Raw genomic sequence first — 15,425 nt, 5'->3', positions numbered from 1 at the left:
AAAGAAAGAAAGAAAGAAAGAAAGAAAGAAAGAAAGAAAGAAAGAAAGAAAGAAAGAAAGAAAGAAAGAAAGAAAGAAAAAGAAAGAAAAGGAAAATAATTATTTAGGAAATAATAAGAAAGGATTTTGACCACCGAAGACCCTCTGCCCAGACTTCACCCTCCTGCTCCCCAGTCAAGTCAGGAGCCATAATAAGCCAATCAGCAGCCATCTATATTTGAGGTCTGAGAGGTCCTATTCAGGGTTTTCAACCACCAAAACCCTCTGCCCAGCCTTTACCCTCCTGCTCCCTAATCTAGCCAGGAGCCAAGTTCAAGCACCCTACTTATTCTATCTGTCTCTTTCCATCTCTTTCTACATTTTTTTTTAATTTTTTTAAACTTAGCTCCCTGATGCTCTTTTGTCTTTCTAATTCTTGCCTTTCCCCATTCTCCCATAGGATAAACCAATCAGCAGCCATCTGTATTGGGATTCAGAGTGATCCAATTCTGGGATTTCAATCACCAACAACTATCTGACCAGACTTTACCCTCCTGCTCCCCAGAATAGCCAGGAGCCAGGTTAGAGAACCCTGCTTATTCTCTCTGTCTCTTTCCATCTCTCTCTTTTTTTTTATTTTTAAAATTAGCTCTCTGATGCTCTTTTGTCTTTTGAATTCTTATGTTTTCTCTTGCCCCCATAGGATAAGTCAATCAGCAAACATCTGTATTTGTGTTCTGAGCAGCCCCATTCATGGGGTACACTAGCATGCAGCACGATTTTCATTTTTGACAACAAGAAATATTTTCTTCCATTTTCCTTATTCTTTTTGTCTTTTCTTTAAATCTCTTCTTTGCATTTTTTTTTTTCTATTTCTTTTTACCTTTCTCACTTTTCAGCAATCCTCCCCACACTGATTTTCTGGGCAGGTCTAGATCTCAGTAGCCAAATATTTAAATAAATATTCAATTTTCATTGCATCAGCTGTGCAAAGGGGAAAAAAAATGGTACTCTTTATGTATTGCAGGTTACCTCTTTCTGCGTTCCTCTGATTGCTCAGATGACTCCAAAAAATAGGGAAAAAGTATAATCCATCAGATGAATAAAAGCCACTGCAGAGGCACAAGAAATATGAGAAACCTAGAAAATATCTCTCCTTCAATGGAAAAGAATAACTCCTCTTCCTTCACAAGGAATATAAGGAATGTCATAGAAATGTCAGATAAAGAATTTAAAATATTTATAGTGACAAAGCTAACAGAGATGCAAGAGAATAGAGACAATGAACTCCAGAAGATGCAGAAGAAAAGAGAGAACTTCAAGGAGGTGAGGAAATTCTTGCACTATCTGAAAGAGGAGATACATATCATTAAAATGAATAAAATAGAATTGGAAGAGATGAAGGCCGTAATACAGGAAATCAACACTTCCCTTGAAAATATCGAAAGCAGATTAGATCATGCAGAAGATTGAATCTCATATGTAGAAGATAGAACCTCTGACCTAAAAAAAAAAAAAAATCAACAAAAGATAGAGAAAATTATAACCCAAATGGGAATAACATACAAGTAATAGTAGATACTATTAGATACTATTAAATACCAAAACATTTATATCTTTGCTATCCCAGAAGGAGAAGAAACTTGTAAGGGCATTGTTAATCTATTCCATGAATTCCTAGAAGAAAACTTTCCAAACCTAGAGAGGCACTCAAATATCCACACCAAAGACATACAGTGGACCCCACACAGAATCAACCCAAGAAGATCTTCACAAAGTCACATCACAGCCATATTGACCAAAACCGAACAGATGAGGTACTAAAGTTGGCAAGAGAAACACATCAAGTTAACTTTCAAAGGATATACCATAGGTTAACATTGGAACACCCACCAAAAACAATGCAGGCAAGGAAAGAATGGGAAAATGTATTCCAAGTGTTAAGTGAAAAAACATTTCAACCAAGAATGCTATACCCAGCAAGATTATCTTTCATATGGAAAAAAAAAAAAAAGAATTAAACATTCCCAGAAAAAAAAAAACCTGAAAGAATTTACCAACACCAGACCAGCTCTCCAAGAAATGCTGAAGGGAGTACTATACCAGGAGGAAAACTAAAGTTAGACACACAGAAATAAGAGTACAAAAAACAACCAAGTGAATGGTCAGCCTAATGGTTGGAACAAGTCCAGAAATGAATGTTAACGTCCAGAGTTTAAATGGAAATATAAGACTACAGTAATGCTGCAAATTCAATAGAAGAGAGATTAATTACATGAATCTGAACTAATGAAATAGTTTTTTTTTTTTTTACTTTAGACTAAAGCATTACTGATTTTCTTCAATGCTTTTATTTCCAGTTTTAAGGATTTTTTTCTTCTTTTGAACTGTTGATAGGTTCATTTATCTATTGTTTGAACTGAATCTTAACCTTTTTCCTAGCTTTAAGTATTAAGCAAATTTCTGCTAACATTTTTTTAATTTTGATCCACTAAAAGTAAGACTTTTTAAATTAAAAGATGCATTAAAAATTCCTATTAATACCTATTTAATGATTACAGTAATCTATAGAGTCCCAGCGAGGTGCTACTTTATAGTATGTTCACTTTACTCACTGATGTTTATGCCTAAAGTAAAACATGAGCTCATAAGTAGGTATAGATCAGCTGTCTTTGCTATTGAAAATCTTTAAATTAATTAAGATTTTTAGTGAATCAATAAAATGAGAAAAAAAAGTATGAAATCAATTTTTACATACTAGAGACAGTATGGGATAGGGAGAAGTTGGCAGAGGGTGGGAGGTAGGAAATCAAGGGGGAGGAGCAAAATACATAAGAAATAAGAAATAGACAACTATTTGTTCATGATAAGATGTATGATAATATCCTTGATTGAGCCAATATACAATGTGTACTGGATAGAAAATCTCATTTTGTATACTGTTTTTATGCACAATGAATAATTGCAAATAAATAATTAAAATAATTATATGAAATAAAATTAAATAAATAATTTTTAAAATATTTTTGCTACAGGGTATGTGCAGTCACTGGAGACACACACACACAGAGATAGAGAGAGAGAGAGAAAGAGAGAGAGAGAGGAGAGAGAGAGAGAGAGAGAGAAAATGAGAAACTATCCCCCAAGGGACATGACCACACCACAATCCATTCTCCATTTTCCTCTCAGGATTTTAGGCATGCATAAACATGTGCCTGGCATGAGTTTCAAGCTGCCTGTTACAGAACTCTAAACAATGCTCACAACATAGGAGTCCCACACCACAGTCACTATATCAACTTATAGCCCCTAAATAATTCTTATAAAAAGAAATACTTTCCATAGAGGGATCAGCCAGTGGCACATTGATTAAGATGCTGTACTCCCAGATGGATGACTGCAGTCTGAGTCTCAGATTCAGTAGCTTAACAATCATGCCAGGTGTGTGTGTGCACATGTTCTCAAAATAACAAGAGAATGGAGAACCTGGGATTGCAGCATGGTCAGTACCTCTGGAAGGTGATATATCACTTTTGTTCTCTCTGTGTGTGTCTCTGTCTCTCTATCCAGTTGAGTATACATGTCCTAAGGCAAAAATCTTTAAAAAAGCAAAAAATTGTTGTCATATTTTTATTAATATTCTCTACTTGCTAAGTCATTTTCAATATTCTTTCAGTTCTTTAATTGAGATTTCCTTTGGTTCTTTGAAAATAATTTCAAAAGTCTGTGAATTCTGAAATAAGTTCAATCTTTTTTTTTTAGATGCAGTTACTGTGATTTTTTGTTTTGTTGATTTTGTTTTGTTTTCTTTGTATAGGTCACACACTACTGCTTTTATTTGCCTATCTTATACATTCTGGTTAAAACTACACATTTTAGGGATTGGATGTTGATGCAGCAGTAAACACAACATTCTTTGGGGATGACCTACTTGGAAAGGTTCTGGATGAACTTTAGAGGCCATCCTGAGCACACAGCAATGTGTGCTTCCACACAAGTCTACGATTCAGGCTGGCTGAGACTGGGAGTGGAGCATGATGTGAAGACCCTGTTAGAAGAGCCTTTCTCTTTCACAGAGGAAATGGGTTACTAAACATTTAAGTATTTAAATTAAAATTACAACCCCCCCTACACAGATCTGGCTGCTGTGGCATAGGAAATAGTGTGGTGCTCTACAGTACTGGAAGTCACATGACCAAGCACAGGTTTGAATTCTGAAATGACTTCACCTACACACAGTGTACACAGTACCCAAGACCAAACTGGATGAAGGGCTGAGGGAAGGGGTTCTAAGCTTGATGAGACCTTGTCAAGAGTGACTGTGTCTCTCTGTCTCTCATTCTCATTAAATTAATAAACATAGAATAAATGAAAATGAACATTTCTGTGTTGACTTGCAGCACAGTGGTTAAGTGTGGTACATCAGAAACTGGATCCTACATGGCTGACTATGGTTCACATTCCAGCCTGGGCAGCTTGAATAACATGTTGGGTTCCTGTGCATGCATGTCCAAAATCTTGATGGGATAGAAAAATTAAGGGGAAAAAATGGATTTTGCTCCACTATGGGGGTATATTTTCTCTCTCCCTGGTGAGTGCATGAGTCCTCTGGAAATTAATAAAAATAAATAAATAAATACAATTCCCATATATTTACACAAAATAGGAAAAGAAAGTAAAAAATTTTAATTCATTTTGTGAGGACAGTTTTATTTTCTATTTCAAGTAGATAAACATTTAACCTAAAACAATATAAGTCACTTTTGCTCATGAATGTAAAGAAAACACATATAAAAAAGAGATTATGCTGGGGCCAGCAGTTAGTGTAATGGCTAAGTCGCTGGACTCCCACGTAGTCGACTGTGGTTCGCATCCCGGACCTGGTGACTTAAAACTCATGTCGGTGCATGTGCATGCGTGCCCAAGATCCTGAGAGGAGAATGGAGGAGAAGAGACTGCGGCATGGCCATCCCCCGTGGGGGGTGAGTTCTCACTTTCTGTCTCTCTGTCTCTGTCTGTCTGGCGAGCGCACGCGCCCTATAGCAAAAACCACTCAAAAAAAAAAAAGAGAGATTATGCAAAATGATCAAATGGAATTCTTCCCAATGGTAACCTTTGGGTTAAAATTGAGAAATCAAGGTAATACACTATTTTAATGGAAGTAAGGGAGGGGGGATGTAATCACCTCAATAGATTAAAAAATAAATAAAGAAAGAAGAGGGAGAAAAAAAAAGACCTCTTGACCAAATACAAACTGTATTTATGATTTAAACATTCTGAAAATGAGAGAAGTGTTTTCTGAGGTTCTCTCTTCCTCTAAATTGAATAGAGATGCATGGAGTTGGAAAGAGATGTGAGGCACTGATGTCATGTTGTTTATTGGCTGAGTTTAGTGGGTGTTCAGAGATTTAGTATGAGACATACAAAACCCACAACAGCACTCACAAAGGCTCCCTCTATCTTTGAGCTTTTAACATGCATGAAGAATCCTCACAAAGTGTTTCCCTCCCTCTTGGAGCTCATGGTGCACTGAACTTAGTCCAGCCAAGGCTGAGCCTAGCCAAGGTCATCAGGGCTGATCAGAGGAAGCAAAGTCACATGAAACAGGGCTAGCTAGGTAGTCAGCTTAGGGCATAGCAGTGATAGGACAGGGCAGAGTGGCACTAGCTGACCAGGTTCCCCTTCCTCTTTTTTTTTTTTGAGAGGTTTTCGCTATAGGGTGCGTGCGCTCGCCAGACAGACAGAGAGAGACATAGAGACAGAAAGCGAGAAATCACCCCCCAGGGGGGATGGTCACGCCGCAATCCCTTCTCCTCCATTCTCCTCTCGGGATCTTGGGCACGCATGCACACGCGCCCAGCGTGAGATTTAAGCCACCGGGTCCGAGACGCGAACCGCGGTCGACTACGTGGGAGTCCAGCGACATAGCCATTACGCTAACTGCTGGTTCCCAAGGTTCCCCTTCCTCTTAAAGTGGCTGTAGACAATAGTGACTCATTTCCCAAACCAAACTATTGCAGATACACATGCATGTTATTTTCAATGGCATAAAACAGCAAAGTCATAATTACATAACCAGTGTGAATGCACATGACAACAAATAACATAGATTGTTTACCCTGTGGCCTTCTAACATTTTAAGATAGGAGGTAAGGGGTCCAGACTAGATCATCCTGACTTCACTTACTATACAGGAAAAAAGGAACTTTGTCAACTCAAATAAAAGGAAATTACAAATTACTATACCTAGAATCAAATTTAATGGTACAAAAACTGTTTAATCTCCTGAACTGGAAATAAGGCCAAGAAGTCCACAGTAATAATTTATATTAAATATTACACAGAATTTTCATGGCAATATAATCAGGACTGACAAAGAAACAAAGGACATTGGACATCAAGTTAGAAAATGAAAGAGTAAAGTTGCATTGTATGTTCAAAATCTATGGAACAGATCCCAGTTCTGCAACCTCCTGCCCAGACAGGGAAACTGAGGCAAAGCCTTTCACTGGCCCCAGCATCAGCTCTAGCTCCAGCCCCAGCCCAGCTCTCCCAACCTGAGAACCCCCCTTTTCCCTGCCAGAAAAGGCAGCCCCCAGCTCTCCAGCAGAGCCCAGTTCCATCTGCAGACCCTGCCCACCCAGCTCTCTAGCAGAGCCAAGTTTCATTTGCAGCCCCCTGCCCAGAGAAACTGAGACAGGGTCTTTCACTGGCCCCAGTCCTAGCTCTGACTCCAGCTCCAGCTCCAGCCCAGTTCTCCCAAATTCAGAGCCCCACTCCTCCCTGCTGAAAAGTAGGCTGCATTGTTTTCTTATTTTGCTAATTTCTTATTTCTCCTTATCCCATAGTGCAGCTCCCAGCTCTCCAGCAGAACCCAGTTCCATCTGCAACCCCCTGGCAAAATCACATGCTGCGTTGTGTGACTTTTTTCTCCTTCATACTCTTTTTTGCCCCTCTAAAATTGTCATGTTCTCCTCATCCTCCACCTACCCAGAAGGACTAGCCAGGTTTTCAAATACCCTAGTATTGTGAGGCTCCCTGGGATTCTCACTTTTACTAAACCACCTATGAAAAGGAGAAAGTCCTCTTCAGACACCTGAATAGAAGACTCCTCCTGTGGAGACCACATTGCTAAGCACAGCAGAAGAGACTTTGGCACACATCAATCCATAGAAAAGGGAAGCAAACTCGTTTTCAGTGGCAGGAACATTCTCCAAAAAGGTATCCAAAAATGAATACATCAATAAATGGCTATAACTCGAAGAGTCTCAGGTTTGAAGAAACCAGGAAATATGTCTCCATCAAAAGAACATAATAACTCCCCTTCATCTCTTGGAAAAACAGAAAGAGTTACTGAATTTCAGAGAAAGAATTCAGAACATTTATAGTAACAAAACTACAAATTGGAACAGAAAAGAGACAACAAACTCGAGGAGATGAGGAAGTTTTTTCATGATTTGAAAGAAGAAATGGACACTATAAGAAAGAATCAGTTGAAAATATTGGAGATGAAGTCTGTAATACAGAAAATAAAACAAAATAAAATAAAAGTATTAAAAGCTGATTACACCAGGCTGAAGATCAAATTTCAGACATAGAAGAAAAAAACCTCTCACCTAGAAAATAAAAACACTAAAAAGGTAGAGAAAATAACAAAAAAGTGGATAATATATGAGAAATACTAGATTCCATAAACATCCAAATATCCAAGTAATTAGTATTGTAGAAGGTGTAGAAACTAATAACGGCATGGAAAATCTATTCCATGAAATCCTGGAAGAAAATTTTCCAAGTCCAGAGAAGCACTCAAACATTCAGACCCCCAAAATCCAAAGGAGTCCTAATAGAATAAGTGCAAGAAGATCCTCTCCAAGGCACATCTTAGTCATATTGGCCAAAACCACAGAAAAAGACAAGATACTAAAATTGGCAAGAGAGAAATGTCAACTGACTTAGAAATGTCACCCATCAGGCTAACACTGGACCTTTCAACAGAAAAAATGTAAGCAAGGGAAGAATGGGAAGACACATTGAAAATATTAATACCAAAACAATTTCAGCCAAGATCATTATATTCAGTAAGATTATGATTCATATGGGAGAAAATGGTAAAAATCTTCTCAAACAAAATCTGAAAGAATTTGCCTACACCAAACCAGTTCTTCAAGAAAACCTGAAGAGAGTCCTGTTCCAGAAAAAATTAAAGAATGAAAAAACAGAAATAAGGAAATAAAAGACAATGGCCAACTTAAATTGGAGAAGTTCAGAAATAATGATAATAACATTGAATATAAATGGATTATATTCTACAATCAAGAGACACTGACTGGCTGAATGGATTTAAAAAAAAGAAAAAAAAATAACAGAACCCCTTTATCTGCTGCCTACAAGAACTGCGTTCTCATGTGGGGACCAGCAGTTAGTGTAATGGCTATGTCGCTGGACTCTCATGTAGTCGACTGCGGTTCATGCCCGGGCCCGGTTCACACTAGGCACAGGTATGTGAGTGCCCAAGATCCCAAAAGGAGAATGGAGGAGAAGGGATTGTGGCATGGCCATCCCCCCTGGGGGGTGATTTCTCACTTTGTGTCTCTCTGTCTGTCTCTGTCTGTCTGGTTAGCACACGTGCCCTATGGCAAAAACCTCTCAAAAAAAAAAAACTCCCAAAAAAAAAAAAAAAAAAAAAAAGAAATGCATCTCATGGATAAAGACCTACATAGACTAAAAGTGAAGGGAAAAATGTATTCTATGCAAAGGAGAACCAAAAAAGAGCTATAGTCACAATACTAATTTCTAACAAAATAAATTTAAGAAAATCCCTATCTGTCACCATTAACAAAAATTAATTCAAAGTAGATCAAAATTCTAAATCTAAGACTACAATCTATAAAACTACTGGTGGAAAACACTGGGGAAACTCTGGGAGACACTGAGGTAGGAAAGACTTCTTAAGCAAGATCTCCCAAAGCACAGGCAATAATCTCCCAAATAGAGAGGTGGGATTAGATAAGATTAAGGAGTTTCTGCACAGCAAAGGACACTGTAATTAGTAAGACAGCACTCAGAATGAGAGAGAATTTTTGTTAACTGTGCCTCAGATCAGGGACTGATAACCAGAATACAAATGAAACTCAAGTAGCTTACCCAGAAGAAAATAATTAACCCAATTAAAAGATGGGAAACGGAGCTAAATAAATAATTCTCTAAAGAAGACATAGGAACAGCCATAAAGCGTATGAAAAAATGCTCAACATCCCTCATTGTAAGGAAGGTGCAGATCAAAACCACAATGAGATACCACCTAACCCCAGTCAGAATGGTGAAGATTAAAATAATAATAATAATAGTAATAATAATAATAATAATGATAAGTGCTGGAAGGGATGGGGTGAAAAGGAAACACTCCTACACTATTGTTGGAATGTAAATTGGTTCAGCCACAGTGGAGAATGATATAGAGGTTCCTCAAAGACCTTCAGATAGAACTACCATATGATCCAGCAATTCCACTCATGGTTATATACTCAAAGGACAGGAGAGCACTCAATCAGAAAAGCGTTTCACAACTATTTTATTCGTTCATCTATTATTATTATTATTATTATTTTTAGTTTGACCAGAGAGAGACACGAGGGTGAGACAGAGAGAGGAAGTGAGAAAGCAAGCCACCAGATTCAGGACTTGAACCCTGGTTGGCCATATGGGAGTGTCCAGCACCTTAACCCACGCCACCTGCTGGGCCCGACAACTATTTTCATTGCAAAATTATTCACAACTGCTAAGACATGAAACTAACCTAAATATCCACAAACAGATGAATGGATTGAAAAAGTGTGGCACATAAACTTCATGAAATACTATTCAACCATAAAAAAAAACAAGACCTTGGAATTTGATAGCAAGTGGATGAATATGGAAGATTTGTAGCTGAGTGAAGCAAGTTACGCTATGAAAGAGAGACATTCTATGTCTCCACTTAACGTATACTGACTTGCACTCTATGATAGAAACAGAAAGACTGGAGAATATAAAAGTATTAAAAATTGTAATGGACACCAGAGACAAAGTGGAAAGAGAGTGTGGTGAGGAAGAGCATAGAAAAGAAAATTTGGAGGGAAAATGGAGAGGTAAGACACTTGTGAGACATAGATAAAGTTTATTATCTGTTGACAAGAATGTGTATAATAGTCTCAACTGGGCTGGACTGAGGTGTATATCATGCTGAGTAAAGTCTCTTTACAATCTAAATGATGTAGAGCGATTTAATGTATGAATAATAATGAAAAATAAAACATTGACAGAAAAAATAAAAAGACTGTACAAAGAGATAAAGAAGGGCACTATATAGTAGTAAAAGGGCTAATCTATCAAGAAGATATAATGCTTAAAAATATCTGTGCACCCAACTCAGGAGCACCCAAATACATGAAGGAAAAATTGTTAGATTTAAAAGAAGACATAGACTGCAACATACTAGTTGCTGTAGACCTCAACACCTCACTATCACCTCTGGACAGACCACCTAGACAAAAAAATAAGTAAAGAGATAAAGGATCTAAAGGATACCATAAATCAAGTGGACTTAACACAAATCTACAGAACCTTCCATTCAAAAACCATGAGATACACTTTTTTTTTTCCTTACTCCCACATGGAACCTTTTCAAAGATTGATCACATGATAGGGCACAAAACAAGCATCTACAGATTCAAAGGCACAGAAACTATATCCTGCATCTTTATCAACCATGATGAAATTAAACTTGATATTAATTTCAAGAAAATACTCAAAAATACACAAATACATGGAAACTAAATAACCTACCCCTGAACAGCCTCAAAACTGCTGAAGAAATAAAGACTGAAATCAAAAGCCAATTGACAATGAGGACACTAGTTTCCATAATCTTTGGAACACTGCAAAACAATCATTAAGAGGGAAATTCATAGCAATTACTGCACATGAAAAGAAGATGGAAAGAATCCAAATTGATCACTTAACATCATGCCTCAGTGAACTGTGTACCATGTAGTTCTCCATAAGTTTTCTCTTATCTTCTATACCAATCTTACTGAGAATCTTAATCATGAAAAAATGTTGTATTTTATCAAATGCTTTCTCTGCATCAATTGAAATGATCATTTATTTTTTATCTTTCTTGTTAATATGGAGTATTATATTTATGGTCTTGCATATGTTGAACCACCCTTGCATTCCCAGAATAAAGCCTACCTGGTCATGATGAAAAAAAAAGAAAGTCATACCAGGCATGTGTGTATGCTTGTCCAAAAATCCCAAGAGGAAAGTGAAGGAATAAAAGGAATAAGAATAACAGCATGACCATTCTCCTGGGGGGGGGGGTAATTTCTCACTTTCCTTCTCACTGTCTTTCTCTATCTCTCAGGAGATCACCTGCCCCAATGACAACAAAAAATCAAAAACAAAAACAACCCAAAGCAAAACACAAAACACATACATTCCTGACAATATTGAAGACTGTGTAATTGCCAAAGGTATAATTGCCAAAAGTTGCAACCTCCCAAAAGTCATCATAAAAGAAAAATATAATCTGATAGACTCTGATTAAAAGTTGACCAATAATTTAAATTCCTTAAACAGGTGTGTTTAGTGGTACATTCTAAAATTCAAACTAGCTAAAAGGACTTAAGTACATATAAGAATACTGCCATGAGCCACACAGCTAAATGAACATGTACTTGGGAGGGGCATGAATTAGAGAATAAACATAGAAATAAACACACAAAGACACACATGTGGAGAACAGAGATTGGATGGTCCTGACTCTTCTGATGGAGGCAGCCACAGCCCGAACTGTTTACAGGCTTATTCCTTTAAAGGTCAGAAAATGGAGAAAGGAGAAGTAGAATGTAAAGCCAATTGTTTTCAGATGTTAATTAGCTGAAGATGCAAAGACAATTGACACCATGTAGTTCTATGTAAGTTTTCTCTTATCTTCTCAGGTCTATTCTAATCAACATATGTGGTTTGCTTTAACCAATACTGCTCTGCAGATTGGTACTCAGGGGCAGCTAGCATATTCACGTTATTTCTGTTCATTGCCATGTAAATGACTTCTAATGGATCTATGGATCTGCATGTATCTAAAGGTCACCATGTTTGCTCAGATTTAGGCCACTCCCTACAGATACCTCAAAAGGTAATGAAAAAAATAGAACTTAAGTACAAGCTAGTTTTATTATTTTTAATAACATTTATTTTATGAAGAATAAAGAGTCACAGAGAGACAGTTTGCCATGACTAGCTAGGTATACATACCACAATCCAAATGTCTCAGATTAAAGGATGATGTGTTTATCTGAATCATCCCCAAAAGATCAGAGAAATCACTTGGCACCAGTCATTCTCACATCATCAACCAATTAACATCTGAAAGCAACTGGCTTTGCATTTCATTTCCTTTTCCCATATTTTTCTGCCATTTAATGAAAAGAATTGGAAAATGTGACTCCTAAGGAAAAAGAAAAAAAGAACAAATGTAATAGACAGTACTTTTTTTAGGGACACAAATATTGGACTAGAAAAACAATAATATCAAAGAAGTCATGAAAAAGATTTTCAAAGATCTAAATGTATAAAGAATTGAAAGAAGCTATAATGATAATGTTTCATAGAATAAGAACCATCAATGAAGAATTATAGATATAGGTTGGCCTTATAAAACAATGGTTAAGGGGGACCAGCAGTTAGCGTAATGGCTATGTTGCTGGACTCCCATGTAGTCAACCACGGTTTGCGTCCCGGACCCGGTGGCTTAAAAAACTCACGCCGGGCGCGTGTGTGTGCGTGCCCAAGATCCCGAGAGGAGAATGGAGGAGAAGGGATTGCGGCATGGCCATCCCCCTGGGGGGTGATTTTTCACTATCCGTCTCTCTGTCTCTCTCTGTCTGGTGAGCGCACGTGCAATACAAAAACCTCTAAAAAAAAAAAAAAAAAAAAAGAAACACAATGGTTAGGGGAACTGGATCCCACATAATCAACTGTGACTGAAATACCAGTCCCAGAGGCTTGAAAAATATACTGGGCACAAATGTATGCATGCCAAAAATCCTGATGTAAAGAAAAAATGGAAGAAAAAAAGATTGTGGTGTGAACATGCTCCACCCAGAGTGCTTTTTCTCTCTGTCTTTCTCTATTGAGTGCATGGAACATCTGGTGAAAAATAAAAATTAAATTAAGAGTTATAAATAATAAAAATAATAAGTGTAAATACAAGTTAAAATAACTAAAGTTAGAAGTATACAGGAAGGGGACCAGAAGATGGTATAATGCTTTTGTTGGTAGACTCCCACATCATCATTTGTGATTCCAGTTCTGGAACCTTGAACTTAAACTCATGCTGGGCACATGTACATGCGTGACCAAAGTCCCAGGAGGAGAACTGAGTAGAAGAGATTGCAGCATGGCCATTTCCCCAGAGGGTGATTTCCCACATTCTGTCTCTGTCTCTCTCTGTCTTTGAGGCAAGTACATGCACCCTATCACAAAAATTATACACACAAACACACACACACACACACACATACACACACACACATACATACACAAGAAGTCAATGGTAGATTTTAATGGTCAGGAGATAGTATCAATAAAAATGGCAATAAATTTATAAAAATTATGCATTTTGAAGATCAGAGAGAATAAATGAATAAGAGATCACAGAGTCTTAGATAAATAAAGAATGTCATTGGGAATAGCAGTTTGCATAATGGCTATGCCGTTGGACTCCCATGTAGTCTACCACAGTTAGAGTCCCAGATCCAGTGGCTTAAACACATGCCAGGCATGTGTGGGTGTGTGCACATGCCCAAGATCCTGAGAGGAGATTGGAGAAGGGATGGGGTTGGCCATACTCCTGGGGGGTGATTTCTTGCTTTCTGTCTCTCTGTCTCTCTGTCTTCTGGCAAGCACATGTACCCTATAGCAAAAGCCTTTCCAAAAAGAAGAAAAGAAAGAATGCCATTAAGCACACCAACAAACACCTATTAGGACTTCAAGGAAAGGAAAGGGAGATTAAAAGTTATAGGAGAAAAATCATCTATAAAACTCTAAAATTGGCTAAAATACGCTAATCTATAAGTTCCAAAAAGCTTACCTAATAGAAATACAAAGAGCTGCACACTAGACACATCATAGTAAAATTGTTAAAAAACAAACAAAATCTTGAAAACAGCATAGAAAAGTAGCAAGAGAAGAGAATTATATTCAACATAACCCTATAAAATCAACAGCCGACATTTTATTAGAAACTATAGAAACCAGAAAAAAGTGGGAAGACATATTCAAAATAATAATAAAACAAAGCAAAACCAACAAAAAGCAAAAGTATTAAACAAAACATTTACATCAAGTAAATGTATTATTCAAAAATGAGGGTGAGGGGACAGGCAGTGGTGAAGTGGTAATGCAACTGAACCTTCATGGGAAAGCTCTAGGTTCATTTTCCAGGACCTCCCTGAGCAAACTGGGCGTGTGATGGTCTCCACCATCCAGGCTTCTGACACTAGGAATGGATTGTGATATGAGGACCCTGTTGAGAGTATGTCTCTTTCTCTATTTCTTTCTGTCTGAGAAGAAATAAATGAATAAAATGATAATAAAAATGAATGAAAGTGAAATGACGATACATTCAGGTGAAGCAGACTTAGCAGAATTCATTACTACCTTGTCTTCTTTATAATAAAAGCTAAATTGAGTTCTTCAGAAATAAATGAGTGAAACTAGAGGGGAATTTGAACACTTGAAACACAACGCACAATGTTTGTAATACAATCACAATATAATAAAACTAGAAATCAGTAACAACAAAAAATAAATTTTTAAAAAATGTAGAAAATAAACAGCATTCCTTTGTTTTTGTTTTACTATAGTGTGTGTGTGTTCACAGGAGAGTGACGGGGGGAAGGGAGAAATTATCCCCCCCAGGGGAGTGATGATGCCACATTTCCTTCTCCTCAGTCTCCTTTCAGGATTTTGGGCATGCACCAGTTCTATTTTCCAAGTCATGAAGTTTAGGACTTGAAGTGTGTACTCGGCCATGTGAGATCCAGCTGCCTTAACCATATGCTACCTTTCTGTCCTAGTAGCATACTTCTTTTTTAAATTTTTTATGTACATATTTATTTGTTTTTTATTTTTTATTTTTGGAGAAGTTTTTGCTATAGAGTGTGTGTGTTCGCCAGAAAGACAGAGAGAGACAGAAAGACAGAAAACAAGAAATCATCCCGGGGGAATGGCCATGCTGTAATCCCTTCTCCTCTATTCTCTCTCGGTATCCTGACCACACATGCACATGCACCTGGCGTGAGTCTAAGCTACTATGTCTGGAACTAGAAACAGCATCAATTACGTGGGAGTCTAGCAACACAGCCATTACACCAACTGCTGGTCTCAACCATACTTCTAAA

The sequence above is a fragment of the Tupaia chinensis genome, unplaced genomic scaffold (genome assembly GCF_000334495.1).
Source record: "Tupaia chinensis unplaced genomic scaffold, TupChi_1.0 Scaffold000486_1, whole genome shotgun sequence".
In the NCBI taxonomy this organism is placed as follows: Eukaryota; Metazoa; Chordata; class Mammalia; order Scandentia; family Tupaiidae; genus Tupaia; species Tupaia belangeri.
The sequence above is the reverse complement of the archived record's forward strand: the minus strand, read 5'-3'. Positions refer to the sequence as shown.